Source organism: Aedes aegypti, chromosome 3, assembly GCF_002204515.2.
Source record: "Aedes aegypti strain LVP_AGWG chromosome 3, AaegL5.0 Primary Assembly, whole genome shotgun sequence".
Taxonomy (NCBI): Eukaryota; Metazoa; Arthropoda; class Insecta; order Diptera; family Culicidae; genus Aedes; species Aedes aegypti.
Genome location: NC_035109.1, coordinates 277,830,180 through 277,848,288, shown reverse-complemented (window position 1 = coordinate 277,848,288; position 18,109 = coordinate 277,830,180). Strand labels below are relative to the sequence as shown.

Genomic DNA, 18,109 nt, shown 5'->3' with positions numbered 1-18,109 from the left:
ATGAAGTTTGGCAAATTTACTTTGGATGTCTCAGTCTAAATTTAAATCTGCGAGAAAGTTAGCGAAGAAAACTTTATTGAAAATTCTTACGAAGGGGATATTTATAAATTCATTCATATCAAAAGTCATCATAAAGCAACTAAGAAACCGCAATTATTCCTGTACTGTATTTCCAAACAGAAATTTGTGTCTTTTGACATATATACGTGTTTCAACTAATGCAACGAAAGCTTTAGTTGATACATGTGGAAGTGCTCTTAGAACACTACGCTGAGAAGCAGGCTCTGTTCCAGTGGGGACGTTAATGCCAAAAAGAAGAAGTGGTAATGAATCAGATCTCTTATAAACTTACAGATATTTTATAACAAGCTCAAGGATTTATTATTATTATGTAATTCGGCTGTTAATTGCTTTGGATTATTATTTATTATTCTCTATGGAGTCCTAACCAAATGCATTTCAAGTAAAAAACAATGTTTGTAGATAAACAATTATAGGCTAATTGCTGGGATCTTTCCTAAGTTTTGTACAGGAAATGCGTAATACATTCTATCATATTTTTCTTTAAAAGTACTTCAAAGATTCATCATAATACATCTCCATGTATTCTTGTGAAGTGTCCTGAAAACTTTTTTCTTGATTTTCTTCAGACATCGTACCTGAAGCTTTATAAAATACGAAAAACTCTCAAGAGTTGTGTGATCACGAGCACGAGTAGAAAATTTTTCCACAGATTTCACCGAATTTTTTTCCGGGAATATTTCTATGCAGGAAACCAGAAATTTCCAGAAATTAATCGAGCAGTTATTCACAAAATTCATGATTCCTGAAAAAATCTTCAAAAAATGCATTCTAAAATATATGCATAAATTACTCGAGAAATTCATTTGGGTTTTCTCCAAAAATACAACCACGAGTTTCTCCAAAAAGTTCGGCATAGATATCATAAAAAATGCACCTCCTTTTTCTCCAGGAATTCTTCAAAGATTCCTTAAATGATTCTAGAAGGAACATGTTCAGAAACTTCTTCAAGGATTTCTCCAGGGATTCTAAGTATTCTACATGTATACACTGCATTGATTCATACATTCCAATTTTTCCTGCGAATTATCTAAAAATTCTCAAAGGATTTCAAAATTTCTTTTACAACTCTGTCAAAGATTCTTTCAAGACTTGTTTTAAAAATACTTTTTCAGTGCCGTAATCCAACGTGACATTGATCAGCTTTTTGTTTTTGTTTTTTTTTTCTGAAATATTCAATTCGAAAACACATGCAAGAAGTTTTATTTATATGAAACAAGTACTGGCATTCATCGTTTGTGACTAAACACATTTTTTATTTCCGATTGTTTGAAGTAAACTTGCTGAATGTTTGAGGGCTATTTTTTTAATTTAGCTGATTTAGGGTAACACTAGTCAGTCATGTAAATAATATACAGTAATATTGAAAATATCGTTAGATACCCCTTACAGATCATTTAATTTTTAAGTTATGTTTGAAAACTAACGCATGCATATAACTAAATGTTTGCAAAACCATAATTGTTCATAAGCTTACTCTTCTTAGATAATAAGCTTAGACTTCTCTTTTTATTGAAAATGTTCCAATGAAAAATGATAATTCGAACTTTTTATGAAAAGAGTCATTCCGACCAATGTAATTTGGTGGTTCAGGTGGATCTTTTTATAACTAGTTAAATCGGCTATAAACATCTGTAATACATTTTGTATAATACAAATATTGAGAAATTTCTAGAACTATATCATGAATCTAAACTCATGTGATCCTTTTGGAATTACTTTGCATCCTGATGACATCTAAGGAAGTCCTACATATAGTAGCCACAAATTGGGCCCACCGCCTCATCGAGTTCGATCTTGTTTGTACCAACGCTACCTAAACGCATGTATAGGTCTCTGATAATCCCCGAATAAGTCTAAATATCCATCTTCATTAACTGAAAAGACCAAATCTTACGTGCAGTGAAACATTATTTTACAATTATCATTTGCTGTGTTAGAGACTTTGAACATTCTTTGAGGTTTCTAAAAATGCACAGCAGTTCTCAGAAATTTCCCATGGATTCATGCATTTTCAAAATTCCTAGGAAGATCAAAGTATTATTGCTTTGGAAATTCCCTTGAGCTTATGCAAATCCATTTCAATACTTCTGAAAAACTATCCGAAAATTAAAAACAAAAAAAAACTTAATATTTTCATGAATTCTCATCAGGCATTGCAGAATTCGCTCTCATTTGAGTATGAGGCACGATCAAAGCAAGCAAAGAAAAACATCCCATCTGTTGCGGTCCACGATCGTCAGTGTATCGCAAGTTGTAACAAGTCTGATAATTATTAGCAGCGGACGAGAGCCCCAAAGAGAGAGCGATGATAAAATCCATTTTTCTCGCTTGTTTACCGTTGGGGATAGTTGTTGTTCTTTACTTGCACGCTCAACAATCCACGAACATTCAATAGCAATAGTGCTCCCCTGGATTGGAGCTTGTTTAGAGGGGTTTTATCATGCACTACTATCCCCCCAAACTGATCAAAGTTGTAGCAGTATACGATAAACAGTCTCTCATAATGTGAAGCATATTATGATAGTTATAGAGAGCGATACGTGAGAGATTCTCTCACATTTTTCAAGATTCAATCCCTGATTTTAATATAGATTTGAGCTTAAGACCTAAGGTGCGCAATATGTTTATGACTGACCTTATTTCAATTTTTAATTGTCTTGAAGCCAGAAATAGGACAGTATTTTTTTGCTAGCGATTTTTGCTTATTTTTTATTTTTCTTTTATGGAAAACTTGTAACTTCTCTTATCTCTGATAACTGACAATAAATTGGGCCGTTTATAAATCACGTGATTATCTATGCGTGAGAAAAGGGTCTGGACAGGGATTGAATTTTGAGAAATTTGAGAGTGTATTACTCTTATCGCTTTCTATAAAAATCATGATCCGCAACACATCATGAGAGCCTCTTTTTCTGCTACAGTTATGATTAGATCGGAGGGATCGTTTTGCTCTTTATCCGCCCACGATTGTACCCCGTTTGTCATAACGTCGATTGACATAAGGTCGTTTGGCTAAAGCCGTTAAGTATAAAGCCGTTTGGCATAAAGCCGATTGGCATAATGGTCGTTTGGCATACTGATTGACTTAGAATGAATTTCGGCATTTTCGAAGCTCTTACCGAGATCAACACCACCGAGCCCATAGCACAAATTTTTGGTAGGTTCTCAACAAGCGTGGCGTTCGCTCAGAGATTTTCCAAGCTATGAATGTCAATAAATTTTGTGACAATAGAGCATAACTAAATAAAACTCGTGACGGGTCTGGTGGAAGATCTTTATGGATAAATAATTTTCTATACATCCCAGAACATAGAGTTTCTTTGAGCGTGTTGCGATATACATATTTGACAATAGTAAATTAGCAGTTATTAATGAAGGGAACGCTCATAGACTATTTCGCTGCAGATCAAGCTCTGTCCCTGTTTGGACATTATACTCGATGAAAATTACTTGATAAAAGAAGCGAAAATTTGTTTTCAAAATATTGAAAGCTCTTATCCAAAGATCTATTATTGCAGCATAATGCAAAAAGAGCGTTTATAGGAGAGCAATGATCCAAGAAAAGCTTTTTTCCCACTTTGCATTACATGAGTACAATAATGTAACGAAAATTGTGCCTTTATTATCCGGGAATTATGACAATTTTTCCACTCGACCCCCATTCCCCTTCTTCCGTAACGCTTTTTGTATGAAAAATTTAAAAATTTGATATGAGCTGTAACGCTTGAACTTGCTTTCCCCTTCCCTTAGAGCGTTACGTAATTTGTGGAGGGCAACTTATTGTATAATGGACGAGTTCGTTATTTGACGTTTGAGCGAAGCCATGTTATTTGTGTGACTATGGCAACGAGTGAATACGGCACCGCTCAAACGTCAAATTAGTGAACTCATGCATTGGTCCATATCGTACAAGAAAAACTATGGTTGCTTGGGTTCAGGAATTCTGACGATTTATATCAATCACTTCTCAGAAGGATACTTTCTTCTAATGTGAATAGTACTCCGTTCACTTCACAACACAATACTGTCATCGAATGAGAACTGCGCTCCTATGATTCAGTAATTATGACATTTTTTGTAATGAAAACCTTATTCTTGTGATTCAGGAAGTATAACTATTTTTCGCTCACCTTTCATTATGGAGTATTACCGCATCATAAAAGTAGCGTTCCCTTCTGATCCAAAAAAATAAATTATTTGTTTATCTACCTTTCCCATTTAATTTTATCATGTAATGAAAATTGCGCCCCTTTGGTGTAGTAAATATGACAGTTTTTTCATCAATTTTTAAGCAGTTTTCTATCATCTATGATCCAATCCACTACTCTACAGGTCATTGCAATCATATCGAATTGTGCCCCAATTATTCAGAAATTATAAAAATCATCATCATGACCATGGGCGTAAATAGCCATCAGACTTGAGGGGGGCCACGGCCCCTTCTCATGAGAGATAAAAGTCGTAAAGGATTTAGATAACTTAACAATGCTTGTTTCGATAATATTTTTGAACCGATTATAGTGGCTCACTTTCATACAGAGTTAGATCAAATGCTAAAAATCGTCCAAAAGCGACTGATCAACTTTCTTAGACACCGCATGTCACTTTAATGGAAAAATAGTAAAAATTTATTTAAAAATCTTTGTTTCCGTTCTATATTGCCAAGAAGACGTATTCAACGATAACAATTGTTTGAAGAAAACAGGATGGAAGGTATTTTGCTCATGGATTTATTAATATCCAATCATAGTAAGGCAGAGCAAAAGTTCGACCTTAGTGGTATAATCAATTTTTTTATAAAAACAATAGCAGTTGAAAATAAATACCATACAATGAACCTTCAACATATTTGCTATAATTTCGCTGATTGTCTTAAACAAACTTTTGCCCCGTCGGTGGGGTTCGACACTTTTACGATACACATACTTTATATGAATGTATTTGCCTTTAATGTATTAAGTTGTTTGTTTTTGTTTTATATTGTGGGTTCCGTTTTTTCTATGATTTGTAATTGATGTATTATTGTTAACATAGTAATAAGTCATTCAATGAGACCTTAACAGTCAGTTGAATTAAAATAATAATAAATAAATAATAAATAAATAAATAAATATAAACTTATGTTTACAGATAAATACACTCTAATTTTTCATCAAAAATTGCCCAAAACCCAAAAAAAAAACGTTTTTTGCAAAACTAGGTGAATATGTGAAATGTTGGTGACTTTTTTTCGCACGATCAGGCAAGTTTCGCTAAACTTGAAGATAATATGTGAATTTGGGGTAATTTGTAAATTTCTCTGCTAGATTGTATGGGTTGAACTTTTGGCCCGCTGATTAGAACTTTTGTCACACTATGGGCCAAAAATTGATTCCAAGCAATTATGTAGTAACTAATACACCTCAAAACATCCTTACATAAAAAATCATAGAAGATTTTATCCTTATTTTTTTCCATGCAATGAAAGTTTGATCAAAGATTATAATGTTTACGTCAAAAAACAACAAATAGCCATTATTTTTCCAAATCTCAATCGATTCTTATGATATTTGTAGTGAAAGTCTCTTACTTGAACACTGTGGCATTTAGAAGCTTTGATTTGATTTGAGCTAGAAATCCTAAACATTCGATATCTTATCAATTATCTAGAAACAATATTTATCTATTTTTCTTACAAATAACGCAACGTCTTCTAATTACAGAAATTTTACATGAATGCATATATATATTTATAAAAAAAAACATCTCTGAACCGAATTGATGTGGTGACGGACCTGATGTAGAACACACGTCGAGCACTTGGGATCGAATCCTATTCTGCAGGTAGTCACTTATGACTCAAAAAGTTATAGTGGCGACTTCATTTGGAAGGGAGGTGAAGCAGTTGATCTCGAGATGAACTGGCCCAGGGTTAAAAATCTCGTTACAAAGACAAACAAAAAGAATTGATGTAATGTCCATATAAACTACGTAAGACCAATGAATCAAATTATCATCAATATAGACGAAAAACAAACAACAAAGCAGGCTCGCTCACAACCGTTCGTCGCAACTGTTGCTGATAGGGACACAATCAAAAGCAAAATTGTCATGACAATCACAAGGCGCAACATTGTTGCAACCTTTTCAACTCGCGATTAATCAGTTATTTTAAACACAAAACCAATTTTTTTATGGATGCTGTTTGATAATGTGTCAATGTTTACCAACACGAAGAAAGTTCTCGAAAATTGCAATGTGAAGCCCAGAAAATCGCTGCGCACGTGGTGATCGATCTTTGTCATATTCTGTTCAAGTGATGATAAACTCATGTTGCGGATGTAAAATTGTTACAACAAGAATAGGAGGTGACAATGTCTTTGTTGCTGCGTGTTGAGTGACAATTGATTCACTGCGTAAGACGCAAAAAATATTGGCGCAAGAAAAAATAATAAAAAAATAAAAAAAGGGTCATATTATAAACACTTATAGAAGAATTAAAAGCGTGTCTTAAAGCAATCTTCAGTATGAATAATGTTTTACGTTTATTCTACAGAAACAAATAGTAACATGGTCTTATTATCTTTTCAATCTAAAAACTTCAGAAAATTGGTGTCAACATAACATTGAAAAAAAAAAAAATTGTTGCTACATCTACGATTTTACACGGTTCGAGGTGTTTTTGTACGAATCCGCCACTACCTTACTATATGTAAAAAGATTTAAATGTTTACAGTTTTGCTGTCACATTTAAATGCAACTGCTTCACCGTCGGTTACTTACCAGCAGTTCATGTCTGTTCCCGAAGTCTCGGAGACAAACTTATCGAATGACTTATATATTTGAACATGAAACATTTAAAAGTTCGCGAAAAATGTATACAAACAAAAGTTCGCTTACTGCACCATTGTTTATTTTCGAGATTTTTTTTTTTGAAAAACTTAACCATAACTCTCATCCACAAACATTTCCCAGTAACAACAATTCGTTCTTGATAATTGATCATAAAATATCGCAGCTTGTTTAAAAATATGAAAAGACTTTGGTTTTATAACTATCATTTCTTCACCATTTTTTTTTTCGGGGGGCCAAGCCCATGGTTCGGGGGGGCCAGGCCCCCCCTGGCCCCTCCCTATTTACGCCAATGATCATGACTGTTATTTTTTCAATAATGGCAACATTTTTCATGAACTACTCGAAAATAGTCTTCTGTCATCTAAATTTTGCTTAAATTAAACAGGAATAATATTCATACATTATCCTACCTCCTAGAATACTAACATGTTGTTGAAATTATGCCCCTATTATTCATAAATTATGACAATTTTTATGCCAATCTCCACTCAAAAAGTTATATCATCTTATTAACATTGCGAATCTCCACCCTTTTCCCTTTTAAATTGAATTCATATAATGGAAATCGCTTCCTCATAATTCTGGAAATCTGTCTGGATTTCTATCCATTACTCAAAATGTTTCGCCCACCCACCCTGATTGAATGGAATTTTATAATTATAATAAAACCTTATTACAATTATTCTGAAACAAAGTTCTCCAAAGGGTTCAATAATCCAATAAAAACAGCGCCTTTAAATTCCAGGAATTATGATAGTCTTTCGCTCTGCCCATAAATGTATTAAATCATGCATGAAAAATTGCGCCCCTAGATTTCAGGAATGTTGTTGATTTATTTCACTCACTTCTCAAAAGGGTACCTAATCTTTGCTAATAAAAATTGCGCTCCGTCCACTGTACAACAGAATACTGTCATTGCATGAGAACTGCGCCTTTTTGATTCTGGAGTTATGACATTTTTTCGGCCCACCATCCCTCATTACCTTGTATCATGTAAACAGTGCATGAAAAAACCCATCTAAACAAGCTCCAAATCTGGGAAACACTATCAAAGAGAAAATATACCGTCAGGAGGAAAAAGTCATTTGGTGTGCGTGACATCCGTGTACGGTGCAAAATGTTTCACAGGTTTTATGCGAACAGGCTCCTAATAGAAGCTGTGTAAATTAGTGACGTAGTTATTTTTGTTTACGTTTTTCTTTTAACTAAAACATAGCCATGGCTTCTTGTTCCACACCTTAGCATATATTCTCATTAGGATATTATTGCTGTGAGATGTTCGGGCAGGTATTATCATGCCAGTGAAATAAAACACACAACCCCAATGGTTAATAAGAGAGAGAAATGGGTTTTATCATCGCTCTCTCTCTCTCTGGGACTTTCGTTTTGCTATCACGCTTGTTACAGCTTGCGAAACATTGCCGATCATGATTCGATACAGATGGTGTTTTTCATCGCTTGATTTGATCGTGTTTCGAAGTCGATTGAGAACGAATTCTGCAAAATCTGGGTCAGGCCAAACATTACAGTTCCTAAAATTTATAATGTTTTTGTATAAAATAAAATAAAAAGGCAATGAGTGGGAGGGGTAGTCTGGATCAAATCAATGGCTATCCATTACTTACGTAAAGGGTGATGGTGGGGAGGGGTTGGAGAGGTTGGAGATATTTTAAGCGTCATACAATTTATTTTTCATTTTCATACAAAAAATCCTACTTTGGTAGAAGGGAGGGTGAAAAATCCTGTAAAATATCTTTCGTATTTAATGAACATCCGCTAAACTGACCACGTAGTTTTAAGATAGCCCTTTTGGTAGAATATTGAAATTTTAACTTGTTTAAGAAAAATTTTATTCACCATTAAATTAAAATAGGGGCATCATGGATTAAATTCACATTCCAAGCCATTTATAAGTTGAGGGATTCCACGGAGGCATGCAAGTCGATTCTGATCGACTATTTCAAAAATATCTGAAACTTTGCACAGTTTTTCAGTTCCATCTAAATCGTTATATTCCGATATCAAATCTTCAAGTTGAGTCACGACTAACTTTTCAAAAGGGTGTATGTGAAAATGGTTCAAAAATATTCAAAAAGCTGCACAGCAAAAACGGTTCGTTCGATTGTTAGACAACTAAAGAAACAAAGTTAGACAACTAAATAAAGATTCCAAAAAAAATACACACAGTAAAAAATTTTTTTTTTGCATTAAAAAACATCATTTTTGTCACAAAAACTCAAATATCTCAAAACTCTATCGGAATACCAACGTAATTTTTTGAGGGAAAACGGTCAGTTATATTAGCTATCTACCATAAAAATTTGGTGATGGTAAGCCAATAAACAAAAAAGTTATGACATTTCAAATATTTCACAAATTTGACACTTAGTGAATTTTTTTTTTTTTTCATTGTTAATTTTTTTTAGGACCGCAGTTTGTTGCTGAATTTTTTGTTAAGAGTACCACATGAGGTTAACAAGTTGTTTTCATGATATTTTATTTAATTATTCATAACTATTATAGCATCTATAAGAAAGTTAGACGCGATCCAGTGTTGTGATCTAAAGTCTTGATAGTGTCATATTTTTTATTGTACGTAACTGAAGAAAAATTCTCTCAATAGTGTTGAAACCTTTTGATAAAAGAAACCTATAAGAAATCTAATATTGAAGACAAAAGCTACAAAAAAAGTTTTCTATACAGGTATACGACTAGTTTACCTGCAAAAAGTTTACCTCGTAGAGAACAAGGCGGGTCTATACCCAGGTGATCTAGTATACGTTAAGCAGGTCGGTTTTTTCGGCGCTGGTTTTCTCCACAAAGTTAAAATCTGATTACACCTGGGTATAGACCCGCCTTGGTAGAGAATAGACTTTGTTAATCATATTTGGGAGAAAGCGAGTAACTTCAACAACATCAAAAACATGATAGGTGCATACCATGAACATACTCACGAAAAAGCTAAAAATATACTACCACTATGGTTATAAAAGATTTAATTGTAAAATTTGTCTTCAGTCAAGCAAACGACACCAAACTAGTCAGTAAAAACTTAAAAGTGATTTTGTTTATTAAAATCTAACGAGCAACATGAGTAGTCGCTTTCTCAACTGTTGCAGGCCGTTTGCAGAAAAAAAGTGTTCGAAAGAGCTACGAAATCTCACCGAAAGCACCATAGATAACCTGAAAGCGGCTGGTTATGCTCCAATGTCTACATTGAATACAAATTTACGCATTTGTACGTCCTGCCGTTTAAACGTTGACAAACGGGCAATCTGTACATCATCGGTGGATCAGGTTGCAGGAAGTTCGAAAACAACTACAACTGAGGAATTACTAGATGCACCGACAACAACTGAGGAGTTACCAGAAGTACCAAGTGCAGATAGTATTGCCACGGTACCATCAGCGACATCTGTTTCAACAAATCAATCAGAAGATGAGTGTATCCAGAAGGTCAACATCGAACGCTTCAACGAAGGGATAGCTGGAATAAAAGTGACTCCGATTAAATGGACGAAGATGGGTTACGTCAATTATCCCGAGAAAAAATACCGTGAAATCAACGAAGCTGTACGAAGAAACCTCTACAAATTAGGACCTGAGGATGTGGAAAATACAGACTACGATGAGGTAATTATGAATATGAAGGAAAGGTTCTCGAATCTAGCCACGACAAGGAAAGAAAAATTATTGATTTTGTCGATGCTGCCAAGCTCGTGGTCTATTCAAGACGCCATTGATGAGTTCAAAACCAATAGAAATACAGCAAAAGAGGCAAAACAATTCAAAAATAACTGTCTTGCAACCAAAAATGCTAGGTCGAGTACTTCATTAACAGATGAGATAAAAGAAAAAATAATTCAATATTTTGAAGACGATGAAGTAAGTAGAGCTATGCCTGGCCAAAAAGATTATGTATCTGTAAAAAAAGATGGAAAGCGTCAAGCAATCCAAAAAAGATTAATGATGACTACTTTGCAAGAAGCGTATACACGCTTCAAGGAAATTAACGAAAATATTAAGGTAGGTTTTTCCTCATTTGCAAGCCTTCGTCCAAGGCAATGCAAGCTTCTATCCAATTCAGGAACGCATAATGTTTGTGTGTGCACAACACACGAAAATGTTAACCTAATCTTACATAGTTTGAATAGAATCAATTTATCAAAGGATATTAAAATGTTAACTGGTAGTCTTTTGTGTGAAAATACAACATCAAATTGCTATCTACGATCTTGTTCGGATTGTCCAGATTCTTCATCATTGGAAAATACTTTATTCACTGAGTTTGAAGAAAATTATATTGATCAGTTATCATTTGAGCAATGGGTGACCACGGATAGGTGTGACCTAGAAACTATTGTAAAACCTGTAGATGAGTTTGTGTCATTTTTTTGCTTGAAATTAGAAAGTTCAATTCCTCACGACTTTATTAAAACAGAGCAATCCCGCTTTTTAAAAAATACGAAAAATACATTACAAGATGGTGAATTTTTAGTCATTTGTGATTTTTCTGAAAACTATAGCTTTGTATTGCAAGATGAAGTGCAGTCCCATCACTGGAACGTACAACAAGCTACAATTCATCCATTCGTTATTTATTTCAATGGAAGTACGCAAATTGAACATTTTAGTTTTATTGTAATTTCCGAAGATTTAAGACACGACTCAGTATCTGTAAATTTGTTCATTGCCAAAATGATTAACTTTTTACGCGTTGATAAGGATAAAGAAATCAGAAAGATATATTTCATGTCTGATGGAGCAGCATCGCAGTACAAAAACCGTAAGAATTTTTCGAGCCTATGTCAATTTAAATCAAAGTACGGAATTGATGCAGAATGGCATTTCTTTGCTACGTCACATGGCAAAGGTCCTTGTGATGCTATTGGAGGAACCATAAAGCGCATGGCCACAAGAGCAAGTTTAGCCAAAGAACGTGAGCATCCAATTAAAACTGCAAAAAAAACTATTTGATTGGGTGAATCGCAGAAAAGAAGAAGATTTAACAAAATTATCATTTTGTTTTACTACTACTGAAGAGTACGAATTAACGGCATCAGAGCTCAGCGAGCAATATAAAAACACGAGAACGATCCAAGGAACCCAAAAATTTCACTGTTTCATTCCATTGTCAGAAAATAAAATTAAAGCAAAACTATACTCGAACTGTACTGATAATAATGCAAAAGTGTTCGATATTGTAAAAAAATTGAATAACAATAAATAAATAAATAAGTATTAATAAAATGTTTTCATGATCTCATAACGCATACCCAAATCCAAAACTTTTAAAGTTTATATATAACATTTAGAAACTCATCGATCATACTCTAAAAAAAAAATATCCTGGTAAAAAAAAAAATTATTTTCGTGTAATCTGTTAATTCATTTTAATTTATACATATATACATATACATATAATATTTATACATATACATAATATTTATACATATAATATACATAATACTAATTAATACATGAAAACGACTTGTTTAATTCACGCAAGGCCCTTAACAATAAAATCAGCAACAAACTGCGGTTCCCGTAATAATTTACACCGAAAAAAAAAATTTTTTTCTACTAAATGTGAAAATTGTGACATGTTGGAAAAGTCATAACTTTTTTGTTTATTGGTTTACCATCATCAAATTTTTATGGTAGATAGCTAATATAATGGACACCGTTTTCCCTCAAAAAATTACGTTGGTATTCCGATAGGGTTTTGAAATATTTGAGTTTTTGTGTCAAAAATTATGTTTTTTAATGCAAAAAAAAAAATTTTTTTTTACTGTGTGTATTTTTTTTTTGGAATCTCTATTTAGTTGTCTAACAATCGAACGAACCGTTTTTGCTGTGCAGCTTTTTGAATATTTTTGAACCATTTTCACATACACCCTTTTGAAAAGTTAGTCGTGACTCAACTTGAAGATTTGATATCGGAAAATGACGATTTAGATGGAACTGGAAAACTGTGCAAAGTTTCAGCTCAATAGAAAAAAATGAATTAAAAATTTTACCAAATTTTGGTGCTGTTGCTTGGAATCACTCAGTTTTCTTGCTTATAGAGCTGTCAAATTTTTTCCAAGTTGCTCAGAATTGAAGAGGATGTTTGTATCATGCAGCAAGCTCAAATACTGGGATGGAAATAGAGTTTTATCATCCTAGTTATGATATTGAACAAATCTTTCCACAGAGTAAATGTTTCAAAAATGTGGGTTAAATAAACACATACTGGGAATAAAATGAACTCCATTTTAATTGAACGGGTGGCAGTATATAGTTGTTCTTCATCTCGAGTGGTTAATTTTTCCTCCGAATAGTTTACATCTTCAAATGTTCGTCTATCAGTCATATATACTTGAAAGATGTTATGTGATTTGGTCCAGTCTGTCTGAGCATCTTCTATGTAATTAAAAATGGAATGGTGTTTGTATGTCACGAAATGGCTAACGAACGGGTCAACGAGTTTGGATGATACTTTCTCCATTTTATTCGTCAAGGGTTCCGACATGTTTGCGTGTATAAAAGTACCAGGATATTCACCGGGAAAGTCGGAAAAACGGAAGTGAACGGAACTGTCATTGTGTATGGGACGATTCATAACGGCTATCAACAGCCTACTTGATGGCAAGACGAAATTTGCTGGGACCACTAGTTTTGAAATAATTTTACACACAAGCAAAGAATAATCTACAGCCATTCAAACTTGTCCTAATAAAACATGTTATAAACATGTTGAAACACAACTCGTTTCAAACCAAAAGCTCAAAATTTCTCAAATAATCCTCCAAGTTCCAGCATGGCCCCGAATCACTTAATAGTGACGGATGGTGGATGATGTGCCAAAATTTGCCGTTCGCCTTTCACCACGCTTTTCCGCCCCCACGTGAGCCCCAACTTCGACAAATTATGACCACCGAAAAGGTCGTTTGAACTTTCGGTGCCGGAAATTCGTCCTCGTTTTTTTTTGGCACTAGCTGCTTGCTGCCTGCACTTGGGTCGCAAGTTTACCTTAGAAGTTGCTTTTTCTAGGTCGACTGGCGCAACGATTGTGTGGTGGTGCGGCAACGACGATGATGGTCCTTTGGTTTTCAATTTTCCGTTCTTGGGGAGGGAACAGAAGGGTTGGTGGGTTTTCAGGAATGGTTGTTTGCAAACAGCAGTAAACGGCAAAAGTGCACACGCCAACGACCGTCGAAAGCACACGAAAATTGAATTCTTTTTTATTAAATTAACTGTTTTGCACTCACAGTCTCCTCTTTTCAACGTTGGTTCTGTGTCTATGTATTTGCAGAAACCTCAGCCACCGCCGGAAGAAACCCTTGACGAGGACGATTCATGGGACGACTACAGCAACGGAAAAAGGCACGACTTGGGCGTATTGAGTATAAAACTAGGGGACTGCAGCCATAAGAAGTCGGGACGTTGTGAATGATTGGATAATTGGCGTCAGTGAAATTAATTGAGGGGTGTATTCACGTTGGGTGAAGGTTCTGCAGGTGGAACGGGTGAGTTTTGTTGCAGACCGTGAAATTCCGAATAAACGCTGAAAAGTGAAAACTCTTCGGAGCAGTTTCGCGTGGTTGGGCGCAATATTTGAATTGAAAGAAAACTGTGACAAGGGTATTTCTAGACTGCTTAGTGTTGGTGAAGTGCAGGACGATGCTTCAAATAACTTGAAGGTAAGTTTGCATATATACAGTTGTATGTAATACATTAAATTTCTGTTTATCTCGTACAGTACCTCTCAGTGATATTTTTTATACCAACTGATCCCTTTTGATCCTTCTTTGGAGCCGTGCATTAGATTTTTCGTTGGAACCGTAAGTGAAAGCTAACGATGGTAATGCTTCTTGGACACCACTTCGTCTCTCAGAATATTAATTTAATATAGTTTATATCACGCACCAAAGGTATGGTGAATCTCTCAATTCACAACTTTCTTCCAAAAAAAATTTAAAACTGTCATAAAACGTGTCAAAATGGAAGGCAGGACGTTTCCCTGGAGTGCGCGATTTCTTCTATCGCGAATGGATAATAATGAAAATTACAACCGAAAGAGTAACCATTTCGATGCTTTATACAAGTTTTCCGAGCAGCAAATTCAAGCTGGATCTAGCCCAGACTCTTAGATTCAAGTGAAAAAGCAAAGAGCGTCGCCAGTCGCGGTCAGTTGTTCTGATTTTGGAGGATTTAGGATGCTTATCTTGATCTCCATAAGGAGACCAAAGTCCAAATCACAAAAATAAAGACTGATGGCGCTAAGGACGCCTGTTATGTGAAGAAAGCCACCAAAAAGTTTATAAGCGCTGAGTCGGGAGTGCCCTTCGCACAAACAATATCAGGCAGATGAGTGGCAACGTTTTTTATAGCCGGAATTCTTCAGACAGAATCTCTAAAAATTCCCATTTTTCAGTTAACGATCGCTTACTTAATAATCATTCCCACCAGGTAAATTATAATCATGGTCATTCACGAGCTTCCGTCGGATAACCGTTTGAAACCTGGATCCAAACTCAAAAAAGATCCAATCTTTTTTGTTTATCGTAATGATCGACTTTATGGAGCATGTAGTGGAGTTGCTATTATCTTTCTTAGGCATAGGCTTTTTTCTTCATTTGAAATCAAAGTTTTTATATTTTTTGTGTTTCTGTTGACTTGTGGGAATTGATTCGCAGAAAGTAATTTTTTTAGCCATTGGTGACTTTATTGCCATACATCACTATTCGCAAAGTAATTCCAGGCTTCTGGGATAGATCGCATGCTCAAAAATCAGGAAGATTGAGCGTCGAAAGCCTATTTTTGGTTACAAATACTGAAACAGTCCTCAATGCGGGTATATCCTTTGGTCATCCCCAGATTGTGGTCGCAAAGAACCAGACTAGTCATTTACTTATTATTGTTTGAGATTAGTCATATGCACACTAAATAAGGAAAAATTAGCCGTCGAATGTCGTTATACTAAAAACTCCCACTATAGACTGGTAATTCACTTTTTATTGTATTGGATGGGTCATGTGCTTTAAGAATAGAAAGATTTAACCTTCGAATCCCTGGATATGATACAAAAACTTATGTGTCTCATTATACGGGTTTCTGCAGTGGATATTCCTGGGTTATTTTAGTGGCCACATAGAACGAGAGAGGTCATTTACTCATTATTGTGTGATAGGAGTTACATGACCAAAAGACCAGTCATCGAATGACTAGTTTTGGTAGAAAAACTGAATTATTCCTCAATACGGGTTTCTCCGGTGGTCATCCTTTGGTTATTTCGATGGCCATAATCACATGCTAAACAGGAAAATTAAGCCGTCGAATGCATAGCTTAAATGTCCCAATATAGGTATCTCTGGTCATGGACGTAACCAGGATTTCCATCAGGGGAGGGCAACATTTCATTCACGAATTTCACCTAAAACCAACACTATACACAATTTCTGCACGTTTTTTACATGAAAAATTGAAATGTGATGGATATCAACAGTGGGCAAGGTGAAATCCGAATCCAATTAATCAGATTGGAAGAATTAAAAAGATTAAATTGGTAGAGTTCCTATTGAAACGGAATTTAAGAATTTCATGCAATTCTGAATAGAACTCCTTAAAATATATTCCACCAGGATTTCTTCTAGCAATAACTCCCAAATTTCTTCTGATATCTGTTTATCTAGCAGGTATTACTCCAAGCTCTTGCAGAATCTCCACAATACATTTTATCAAGTTTATGGCTCTATACGCAGGTGTTATCACTTATTGCAGAGATTCCTTCGTAGACTACCCCGAAGACTTCAAATGTTTTTATAGATATCATTAAGTATTTCCCAAAAAGTTCAACAAATGATGCTCAACATTACTTTTGAATTTCTACAGGAATTACTCTTGAAATTCTTCTAAGGATTAATTCAGCAATACTTTTAATATATTCTCATAAATCAGATTAGGTTTTTTTTCAAAGAATTCTTTTAAATTACATTTAACTTTCCTTTGGAGACATCCTCAATATATTTTTTTGGGAATGGTAATTTTTATGGGACCTTGACCTGGACCATTTTCCATGAATTTCATTAAGGATTCTTCCATCGATTTCTTTCCAAAACGACAATTATTTCATCAACAGTTCTTTAAGATGTATCCCTGGGTAAAACTATGAAAATTATTTTACTATTTCCAACCAAATATCATCATTGCATAGCTTCTAGAATTCTTTTTTTTATTTACTGAATTTTATGCAGATTGTTCTAAAATTTTGTCCAGAGATTTCTACGCAAATATTTCTAAGTATTCTTGGAAAAACCATTCAGGTGTTACTTAGAAATTCCATCTAGAAATAAGTACAGAAGAAAGAAGTCCTCCAAGGATTTCTCATTTTTTTCATTTTCCAATAACTCTAGCAGGATTCTACTCCCAGAAGCAATATGTAAAAAATCCTTTCAAAGATGATTTGTTTTGTGTTCTTTGAGGTATTCATAGATATATGATAGTAAAACCTGTAGCATTAGATAAAATTCTGAAAAAAGTCACATAAATTATTCCTAATCATTGGCGTAGCTAGGATTTTTTTCTGGAAGGTGGCTAGGGGGGCCTAGCATATACTTGTTATACAGATGTAATGTCGGTCACAATAATCACGATTGTCACAAATTTCGAAGTTTCAACAGATTTGTAATGATTTACATTATTTGTTATTTAGCTTCCTTTCGCGAAACATCAGTTATATAGGTAAATTTGAATTAACAAATTCATTATTTTACAATCCAGTCAAAAATCCTTCAAGAATTTAAGAAAAAACACACGGAATGTCCTTTGTGATTCTTCCACGTTTTTTAGGTATTCAACGGTGTGCTTTGAAAAGATTCCTCTTAGAACTCCTATGAGAACTTCTATTTGAATTATTTTCGTAATTTTCAGTGATTTCTCCAAGAACTTCTATACCAGTGGTCACCAAATTGCGGCCCGCGGGCCGCATGCGGCCCTTTCCACAATTCTGTGCAGCCCGCGAGACTTCGTTGGATATAAATGAGTTGCGGCCCGCTTGTTATGATCTCAATAAAAAAGGATTGTATTTCTTAAGTCCTTACAATCAAATACTTATAAATTGTACATTATGCACTACATCGTGCTGAACAGAGACGGAATGTTATCTTGTTTATTTTATATTTCATGAACGGCTCTGAATTTTGTCTGA

General features: G+C 34.6%; 1 protein-coding gene across 4 annotated transcripts in view; it reads left to right on the top strand.

The window, feature by feature from the left end:
- LOC5577136 (leucine-rich repeat neuronal protein 2) overlaps positions 1-18,109 on the top strand; it is a 502,666-nt gene that overhangs the window by 35,104 nt on the left and 449,453 nt on the right. For all 4 annotated transcript variants that reach the window (XM_001663174.2, XM_021855555.1, XM_021855556.1 and 1 more), the window contains exon 2: positions 14,216-14,603. The gene's annotated coding sequence lies outside the window, so the exon portion shown is untranslated. The remainder of the gene's footprint in view (positions 1-14,215; positions 14,604-18,109) is intronic.